This window comes from Myotis nattereri (genome assembly GCF_964212035.1).
Source record: "Myotis nattereri genome assembly, chromosome: 1".
NCBI lineage: Eukaryota > Metazoa > Chordata > Mammalia > Chiroptera > Vespertilionidae > Myotis > Myotis nattereri.
Genome location: NC_138075.1, coordinates 135,590,613 through 135,601,422, shown reverse-complemented (window position 1 = coordinate 135,601,422; position 10,810 = coordinate 135,590,613). Strand labels below are relative to the sequence as shown.

General features: G+C 42.3%; 1 pseudogene across 1 annotated transcript in view; it reads left to right on the top strand.

Annotated features, from left to right (window-relative positions):
- The first annotated feature begins 399 nt into the window (after positions 1 to 399).
- The window catches only part of LOC308529628 (NEDD8-conjugating enzyme UBE2F-like), a 47,310-nt pseudogene continuing 36,899 nt past the window's right edge, over positions 400 to 10,810 (top strand). The window contains exons 1-2 of the transcript in view: positions 400 to 946; positions 7,180 to 7,217. The product of the transcript in view is annotated as an NEDD8-conjugating enzyme UBE2F-like (transcript). The remainder of the gene's footprint in view (positions 947 to 7,179; positions 7,218 to 10,810) is intronic.

Genomic DNA, 10,810 nt, shown 5'->3' with positions numbered 1-10,810 from the left:
CATGTCCTAAAGAGTCACATGCACGTCTCTCTGTGTATGTGCCTGTCTTGCTCCACCTATTCTCAACGTGAATGAAAATTGGGGAATGCTTTCTGTTAAATTTTATATTTTATGATACTGAGAAGCAAAGGCAGAAAGATATTTGGGGTACAGAAGAGGCCAGTGGAGGAATAAAGTAAAGAAGGTGGCTTTACTAAATGAAGATATGAATATTGAAATTGTATCACAGTAAAGCCATGTTTTATTTAAAAGACATGTGAGGGCCCCACCACTTCCAGTCCTGCTGCCAGGAGTGGGTGAGGCTGTGAGGGCCCGCGCCTAGTCGCTGCCTGCTGGGCATGGTGTTGGGTGCCAGGCCCGCCTCGGCTTCTCCAGGTGCCCAGGGAAAAGGTAGAAGTAATGCTGACGCTGGCGAGCCCACTGAAGCGGGATGATGGTCTCAAAGGTCCGGACGTCAGCCACAGCCTCTGACTCCACTCGGAGGGTGTCCGTGAGGCACAGGCTGCTCATTAAAAAGGCTGCAGAACTTGAAGCTAAGGTACCTTGTACATGCAAAGTGCGTGTTCCCGACCCAAACAAGCTTCGTTGCTTTCAGCTAACTGTAACCCAGATGAGGGTTGCTACCAGGGTGGATAATTTCCGTTTGAAACAGAAGTTCCTGATGCAGTCAATGTGGTGCTGCCCAAAGTGAGATGCCTGACCAGGATCTGGCACCCCAACATCACAGAGAAGGGCATGATCTGTCTGAGTGCACTGGTACTGAGAGAGCATTCCATCCACGGCACTGGCTGGGCTCCCACGAGGACATTAAAGGGTGTTGTTTGGGGATTAAACTCTTCATTTACGGATTTTCTAAACTCCAATGACCCACTGAATATCGAGGCTGCAGAGCATCACCTGAGGGACAAGGAGGACTTCCGGAACAAAGTGGAAGGCTACATTAAGGGTACATTGGGTGTTGGGGGCGTGGGGGGGGGGGCGCCTGCAGCGTGGATTCTGAGGGTCTTCTCCAGCTCTCTAGGGGGCCTGTGTCCCAGTCCTCGTGTCCCGCAGACCCACTGACTCTGCTGGGTCCTGTGACATGTCCTGCGGAGAAACCTCTTTGGGACTGCCTATTGTAGACAGAGTCCCACATAAATGCAGCAAGAAAATGCGTTGTCTGCTTTCCTTAACATTTACTTTGTGAACCTGTACTGTGTAGGCTGAGGAAATGCTTGAGAAATTGTAATGAACTCAGAATCGGAGCTTGCTTCTTACCTTCCCCCAGATCACTTCCCTGCACAGCAATGCCAATGACCTGCCAGGAGCTGGCAGGTGGGCGCCAGAGCCCACTGCAAACTGATTGGATGCCAGTCTCTTATCTCCTCCCACAAATGCCGGCCCTGCCTCAGTGTCTGAGGCTTCCCAGAATGCAGCCATTGACTGTAGGTCTCTTATTTGCGTATTTTATTTAATGTAAGTATATTTTGGAAGATTTGTAGAGAAATACACAGAAAATATGAAGAGAGGGAGAGAGAGAGAGAGAGAGAGAGAGAGAGAGAGAGAGAGAGAGAGAGAGATGTGAGTCTGGAAAAGGGGCCATAGAAGAGTCAGCAGTCATTACCCAGTTAACCCAACAAACCTAAATCAGGTTATCCATGCCTACCAAGGTCAGTGGCCATGAAGAAGAGAGCAGCAGTTAATACCAACTGGTTGAAAAGATTTAAAACTTCTTCTAACTTGATTAATTAAATCAGAGACCTCTGCATGTACTAGTATTTCCAGTGTTCCACTCAATTTCATAGTAGAGCTTTGAAAACTGTTTTTAACTTTGGTAACATCATTATTAGCTAATCAAACCTGCTTCCTCCCAAGAGCCATAGCACTAAGAATAATCCTAAATTTTCACTAAATGGAATCTTGGCACAACAAAGAAAATCCTCTGCTGAGTTAAACCAGAGGCCAAGGACAAAACAATCAAAAATAAGTTCTGTGAACACTTGGAAAAATATACCTTAAAGAATAAAGCACAATATGTCGGTATCCTATTATCTAATACTAGAGGCCCAGCGCACGATTAAATCATGCACATGTAAGGTCCCCTAGGCCTACCCTGCCATCAGGGCCATGTCCGCCACCCCGCAACGCCTCACATGCTCAGTGGACGCTGCCAGCACCTTGCAATGCTCCCAGCTCGCACCCTTTCCCCTCACACTGTCTCCCCCTTGCTGCTGGCTGCATGTGCCCCCACTCCTCCCCCCGCAACAGGAGCACCTCTGCTTGCCACCTGGGGACCCAGGCCATGCTCACCACTTGCCCGGTGCCCATCCCCCATTCCCTCTTCACACGCAGTCCCACCTGCCCACTCCCCGCCTTGCTGTTTCCTCTTTACTGCACAGCCCCCGCACCAGCCCCAGGTGAGCCCCACCTCACTGCACGAGCCACGAGTCTCGGCCCACAAGAGGTGCTCCATGCACCTCCTGGTGACTGGTTGTCTGGTCATGACACCGTTATAGCATCACTGCCACAGGCCTTTCATGATATGGAAGACTAGAGGCCTGGTGCATGAATTCATGCACAGGTGGAGTCCCTTGGGGTTGCCTGCAAAGATTGGGCCCCAGCTTACGCCCCCAGCCTCGCAGCCCCACCTGGCACCCTGCCTTGTCCTGGCACTGCCCCCTCACCTGCTCCACCATCCCACTTCCGGAGTGATCAGTCTAGGGCCAGGCCCCCCGCCTGGCTCCCTCAGATCATGGGAGCTGGGCAGCAGGGGGGTTGCCGCCACTGGTTGCCATCTTCGGGGCAATGGGCAGGGTGATTGGGCCGCCTGCTCACCAGCTCCACCATCCAGCCACGGCTTATCAGGGCGGGCAGCGCCTCCACTGCCACCTGCTGCCAGAGCCGCGTCGCCCGACACCCGCCGTGGTCCATGCCACCTCCTGGTGTTTAGCACACATCATAGCAAGTGGTCAAACTCCAGGTCTCCTGGTCGAACTCCTGGTGAATGACCACTTCAGGGGACAATTTGAATATTAGGCTTTTATTATATAGGATCATTGTCATTTCGATTTTTACAGTGGATGAGACTCTTTTAAAGATTCATTGTGCTAAGGATATTTTCTTTGTACATGTACTGCCCAATCTAATTAGAAATAAGAATTCCCATGGATGTGAGCCATAAGATATTGTGTGAGAGTTGTAACCAGTTAGTACTTTCTTTGAAATTATTTCTGTTGTGTCTATTACCATCTTTAATTCTTTCTGTCTATTGTCCAAATAATAATTTTTATCTTCTCATTCTTCTACCTATTTTACTATTAATAGTATCATTATGTTCAGATAGCAATTTCTCTGCCCACAGAGATTATTTATTTTAACTTTAAAATGTAGTTCTTAAGTATTGTAGAGAATGTCAGTCTATTTTTCCACTATTTTAAAATTTCTATCATTATCCCTCATTGAATCCATTTATTGAAATTGTTCAAAACAAGCAGAACAAATAGGTAATGTTATTTGCCTTCCAAATTATTAAACCAATTCAACAAAATAAAAATGACTATACTGTAAAAATAAAATTATAAATTAATGTACAAATTAATGCGTTTTTACCTATAGAAGAAATTTATACTAAATAAATATCTGTAAATAATACATGTTTCCAATTTTGAATGGATTCTTTAAAATCAGTATAATATGTATTTAACTGTTTCAACTATTTTAGCTTTACTTACCTATTAATTTCTATCTTTCTACAGTATCTTCACTCATATGAACTTTGGAATTTTAACATAATAGAAATCATATCCATGAAATTTTGCGATTTGACTGAGAACAGAGGTGAGGTTTCCACATTTACTCGACTTGAATCTTCGCATGTTATGCCTGGCGATCTCACTTTTACTTCTTCAATCCTTTCTTACCAATTCCTATTTCCAGTGTGTTTTCTACTTAAAATCTGTTATTTGATTCTAATTTAAATTGATATGTAATTTTTGAGAAATGTATAATTAACTTTAGGATAGCATCATAATTTATTAAATTATTTATATTTTCAATTTACTCTGTTAATACCTTCTCCTATGTATTTTGTGTCATTATTTTTCTTGCAGGTTTGTCTGAACCATCTGTAGACTGGCAATGTCCTTAACTAGCCAGCCAGCATTTCACAACCTTTTCTAGCTAGAAACTTACCTGCGGAAAGCTGCAATGCTTGAGATAAATCTTTGCAACAGTGACTATTTCATTTCAGAGTCCAAGCTGCTCAACACTCCACAGAAATAGTGATGAAATGCTTCAGCTGCAGAAACCCAAGGCAAACCTCTTAACCTTTTAAAAATGCAATCACTGTCCTTCTTTTTGATAAGAAGTTCTAGAAAGCAGAAAACAACTTTTACTCTTTATATATAAAACCTATTGAAACAAACAAAAAAGGAGAGGTTTTTGTTTACTCAAGGATATTTCTCTATATTTGGTTGATCTTATTTGGTTTATTTGTGGTCCTGAAAAAGTGTGGTCTGATTTTGTGAGTTCAAGATGGGGACAGCTCGCTGAATGACCCAGGCAGCATTAGAAGCAGTTTTATAGTAAAAATATGGACATTTTCAGAGCATAAAAACGTAGAATTTTCAATGGCTCTCTCTTAATATCTTGGTGCAGACCCAAGCCTTATGATTGATGGGTTAAATAATAGTTGCTTAACTGCTATGCAAAGTGTAGCCCTCAGACCACCAGCGTCAGCATATCCTGGGAGTTTGTCAGAAATACAGAATCTTGAAGCCCACACCAGAGCTACTGAATGATAATTGGCTTTTCCCCACCGTCTTCAGGTTGTTTGTATGCACATACATTTTCAGAAGCACTGGCTTAATCAACTTCCTGACTCAAAGATGAAAATTCAGGCCCTGGGCAGTGTTGCTAAGTTGTTAGAGCATAGGCCCATGCATTGAAGGGTTTTGGGTTTGATTCCTAGTCAAGGGCATGTACCTGGATTGCAGTTTTCAATCCCCAGTCCCAGTCAGGGCACATTTGGGAGACAACCAATCGATGTGTCCCTCTCACATCAATGTTTCTCTCTCTCTCTCTCTCTCTCTCTCTCTCTCTCTCTCTCTCTCCCTCTCGCTCTCTCTCTCTCTCTCTCTCTCTCTCTCTCTCTCTCTCCCTCTCTCTCTCTCTCCACCCCCCCCTCCACCTTCTCTCCGTCCCTTACACTCTCTCTAAAAATCAATGGAAAAAATATCCTCAGGTGAGGATTAACACAACAAAAAATGATGAAAATTTAGGCAAATCAAATCGTGGATTTTGTTTAGCATTAAAAATAGGCAGTTTAAATAATAATGAAAGACACAATTTTTAATGAAGTCAAACCAGATTATCCAAACCCATTTGTAGAAGAACATAGGAAGGTTTGATTTATGTAAGAAGCATTCTCAGAAGTAAGTGCAATTTAAGACATATGTTGGTCTGCCCAATTTCTGACGCCAGGCAGAGGTGCTCAATACCAGACATCTGTCCACTAAAAAAAACCCCGGCGGGGGGGGGCAGTGATTTTAAAATAATGCATTTCATCAAGATTTTGGTCAGCTCCTGATGCAGCCTAAACTAGGCCCACAGCTTCCTTACAGAACTCTCCAGAGGGCGTAGCGTTTACATGTCAGTGACAGTATGTGGCAGGTAAGAGGGAAATGGGGCTGCTTTCCTGTTTCACAGGGCTCCTAACCTTTGGGCATTTGGCCTGTGAGCAGACACTGCTGTTGTGTGATCCAGGTGTTAAGCTATGGTGGTGCTTTCTGATAAAGCACTTCAACTAAAGCCTATTTAGCATTTTTCACTGAGGCATTATTTCCAGAAGTTGAAAGTGGCACCTAGAGAAGAGACATTTATTTTACTTTAAAATTCTTGTTTTCACCGGAGCAAAGAATGAGTCCTGATCCTAGTTACATAACTGGCAGAGCCTAATGCATCTGTTCCTGAGCAGATAAAGGGCAGTAGTTTCTGAATTGAGTCAGCCATTATTTTATCGCTAAATTACTGGAGTCGGCTGTTTATTCTTGTAACTCCAGCCGGAACATTTTAGGATTAAAGGTGACTTCCTAATAAAGTAAGGAATTATCTTCATTTTACTGATCTAATTTGTTTATTGTCCTGATAAAATCCTGGCTAATTTCTCCTGTTTTCGATGCAGTTATTATAAATTTCATGAAATCAGACAACTCCTGATCCAAACTACGTATGAACTGATATGTTTTTGCCAAAGACAGCAATCACTACAAATTAGCCTATTTTTACTGAGACCACATTTCTTCAACTTGGATCCAGCTGAAATTTTTGAAAAAAGAAAGACTTAGAAATAGTGAGATCTACCTCTGATTCATTTCACATGCAAATAAAGTTATGAAAGAATTATATAATTACCATGATAATGATACTTTAAATATAAGTTATAAGATTTATTTAATGTATTTTCCAAACAAAAAGAAACTCTTGAAAAATTGACTTCCTTTTCTAGCAACTTTAAGAATGTGATAATTGCACATACATATCTTCAGAATCTGGATGGCTTTGTTATTGGGGAAGCTGAGGTTTCCCTCTCCTCACTGAGTGCTGGGGCTGAAGCCTGTACAATAGCTCCAGAAAAAGTATTTTCTGAGACTCACATGGGAGGACGAGTGATTTTTATTTGCATGGGATTACATCTCTGTGTTTCTAAAGTCCTATTTCCTTTGATCCAGTCCTGGAAGAAGTATGGGTGGGGGCGGGGGGAGGCATGCAGGGGGCAGAGGGGTGGTCAGGAAGCAGGAGAGTGAGAGACCCATAAGGTAGGAGGCAATCAAGAGCAAATTTCTTTGTTTAGGGGATTAAATATCTCAAATTTCCATGCACTTGCAGTGTCCACACCCATTCTGTGCAATAATCTGATCCCAGGTGTGACTGACAGGCAAGAACCCTCTTGACATCACCCCAACTTTATTGTGTCTCTCTTTCCTCTGTTCCCTTCCTGTTATTGATAACTAGGTGAATTACAATAGTATCAGTTTCTCCTCATTGTTTCTCTGAAATGCCTCGGTTTCCTTATTTCTTCTCTTAGAGTTCATGATTAAGGAGAAAATAGTTCAATAGCTTTCTGTCATGGTGCTAGGATCTCTCAGGAAGAAAGCAGTCCTTGACCTTTAAGAGTTTACATTCTGCTTAATTTCTCATTAGAGTACACTGAAGTCTCACCTCTGGAGCTTGCCTTAAAGGTAAGAGCAGAGAATCAGAGGAGGGAATCCGGCTTGTTGTCCATATTCAGCTTGACACTCTAAAATATGGGTGCCAGGAAATGCATTTCTGGACGATACCTGTTTGACTACATGGGCATCCACTATAAAGTAAGGAAAATCTCATCATCTACTAATTGTCCTCTTATATTATGAACTGGTTAATTTTTTAGGGTTTTTTTTGGATTGCTTATTTTCCTCTTCAAGTTTAGACTCTAGAACACTAGTTCACATTGCCCTATAAAAAGTTATATCCCTAATATTAATCTTCAATTTTCCTAACTAAAAATTGAAAAATTTTCTCCTTGCTCTAGTATCCCAGGATTTGATGAACTGTTTCTCTCCTTTATCTTCACCTTTTGAAAGGGTGAGGGCTACGCCCTCCATCTTGCCCCGAATCCTCCATTTTTGGGCAGAGCCATGAGCTCAGCAAGGAGCTTCTTCCCGGAAGAAGCCCAAGCCTCTGCTAGCCACACCTAGGTTTCTTTAAACTAACCAATGACAATCAAGGGAAGTGTGCGCCATAGATATGACCACATCCTGTGTAACAAGACACCGACTTGCTCCTGGCCAATCGGCAGGGCCCACTGTCCTCTCTCCTCCCCTTACTCCAACCCCCCTATAAAATCCCTCTACCCACAAAGCTCGCTCTCTTTGCCCCAGCCGCTGTGTCGGTGAGTGTGGGGGGAGCTCAAGCTAGCTTGAATAAAGATTCTTATGCTTTTGCATCGGACACAGCTGGCTCCCTGGTGTGGTCTCTTGGGGATCCTAAATCTGGGCATAACACTTTTACATTTTTTTAACAAAAAAAAAATGTAGCCTTACTCAGTCTTTACCTTTCCAACTATGGTTCTAAATTTTTTCAAGTGTCTTCATCAACATGCCCTCCAAAAATCTCATCATTTTACTTGTCTTTGCTGCACCTTTCCAGGTCATGATATTTTATTCATCACAAATAGATCTGTTAAATTTTCATTAACAAGCAGGAGAAAGAGGGAGAGCATAGTGTGTAATAAGCTTCATGGTAAATTTAGATCAGTGTTTAGGATGTATAGTAACTTAAAACATTTGATTGTTTTTGAGTATTCTGACACATGTTCAATTCTCTTTTAATTTAGTGATATTTTCACATTATTTTATACTATTATTTCTATGACTTGGTATCTCAGAGGTTACTCAGATAAAGTGTTGACACCGAAGATAACATTTGCTAAAAGCTAAACAATTATTTCTGATCATTCATTAATGTGGTTTCCTGATTTTCCACGAGAGTTTTAAAGCATATTTTAATAAAAATGCTTTGACAGTCATACCAAAGAATTCTTCACATCTTTCATAAAAAGTGAATCTAGAAGTTTTTTTTCTGGTGCTTTTAGTAGTGAGATATTTATTATCTTATAAAGTTGATGTTTTCAATAAAATGGTCCTTGTGAGACTGTAGTATTCTATAAATCCTCTGATTTCATAATTTTAAAGACCTAATTCCAGAAATAATTATGATTATTCCAAGATTAATATGATTAATAAGTTAGGAGATATTTTCTGTCTTATTCCCAAATAGTCATTCTATTATTCTCTTACACTATTGTCTTTTTTTCCTTAAACATGTGCGTTTAATATAATAATTTGGTGTGGAAAAAACATACTTAGTCACTTATCATAGGTATATGTAATGGAGCATAATTGATAAATTAAAATCTATTCTTATGGATGTATTTGCATTTAATTATTAGTTCATTAGCTTTTTTAATGCTCTCTTAGAATGTATTAGTCATTTTTGGAGTGGTTGTTTAATAATAAAATATGAATTCATCTGCAGTTTTTCTTTCTGGAAGAATTTATTGGTGTATGTAAGCTTGATGATTTCCTCTTATACATTTTCCAATACTTAAAATATATATTAAAATAAGACTGATTTTAGATCTAATTCTTTAAAGAATTTCATTATTTATATTTGTTTCTTGCAAAAATGTGACCCTTTATGCCCTACAGATTTTATATTATTTTTTGTGCTTCCTTTCTCATTGGGTTGAGAATTTGGGGGAGTATGCCTTACTTTGTATTTCCCATAGTTCTTACTAAGCACAAATATTCATTGAATTCAATGTCATCCTATATAATAAAAGCCTAATATGTTAATCATTTGAACCGTGTAATGACCAGTTGGTGGGGGGTGGGGCTGGCGAAAAGGCAGTGCCAGGCCAGACAAGGCGGGTGCCAGCGGGCAGAGGGAGGGGATAGTGATGGGGGGGGGGAGCAGGAGTGACTGGCAGAGGTGGAGGGGTGATGATGGGGGGTGGGGCTGGCCACTCACTGGCCGTTTTCATCCTCCAATTGGCTTGCCAGTCACCTCTACAGAGGGAGGCCTAAGCCGTCTGTTGGACATCCCCAGAGGACTCTTAGACTGTGAGAGGGCACAGGCCAGGCTGAGGGATCCCCCCCAAGTGCATGAATTTTCATGCACTGGGCCTCTAGTCTATATATATAAAAGCCTAAGTGACCTTTATGACCGAATGACTGGAATGACCAGAATGACTGGTCTCTATGATGTGCACTGACCACCAGGTGGCAGACCCTTAACACAGGAGCTGCCCTCTCGTGGTCAGTGCACTCCCACAGCCAACTTCCCCCAGCCAGCCAACCTCTCGTGGTCCCACCTCCTGGCTGTCAGGCCCTGATTGCTTGTTTGGGGCAGGGCCTCGGGCTGGGACAGGGAACTGAGGGTGGGTGACAGTGGATGGGCCCCTTTCTCAGGGTGGCCGAGGGCTGGCTCCCTTCTTGGGACCAGTGGCCAACCTCCCATGCCCTGGCCCCGATCAGCCTACTGCCCACCTGCCATGGTGGCGACGCTGCAGCCAGGGAAGGAGGAGCGTGGAAGGCAGGGAACTGTGTGGTGGTGGGGCACTGATGATGATGGCGTCAGCATCTGGCATCCGTTCCTTCCACACCTGGCCTGACAACCATCACCTCCTCTCCCAATCCTTTGGGGCCTTAGGGCCCCAATCAGACTGGCCCCAATTGTCCTGGCCTGGATTGGCTCTGATTGCCAGCCAGGCCTAGGGACCCCACCCATGCATGAATTTCGTGCACCAGGTCTCTAGTATTTTTATAATGGTGAAACAGTTTGCTCTTATTTCCAGTTCCATGGTGATTTAATTAAAACATATAGCCTTGGTGTAAAACTTTCTCCAAGACATTTTGAAAGTTTAAACAAGCCATATACTCAGTGTCTGTTTTTCTACGTTAATATTTAGCACCTCAAAGAAGTCTATTCTATTAGTCAGTCATGATTTATGCTTAGGGAAACTACATTACCTTTCCCAAATAGATTATGTTTGAGAAAATGTTCCATGGTCCTGCCCTTTATTTTATATATATGCAATTCATTCTAACCAATTTTTATTGATGCTGGGAACTGGGAGCCCTATCTTGGGATGCCTTTCCATAGAGCATTTACAAGTGTAAGGTATTCATAATGTATGTGCTGACGAATGCATTGTGCATCTGGGCACAATTCTCCCCTTTGAATTGTCATTCTATCGACAAAAGTAAACTGAACACAATAGTCAAAAGAT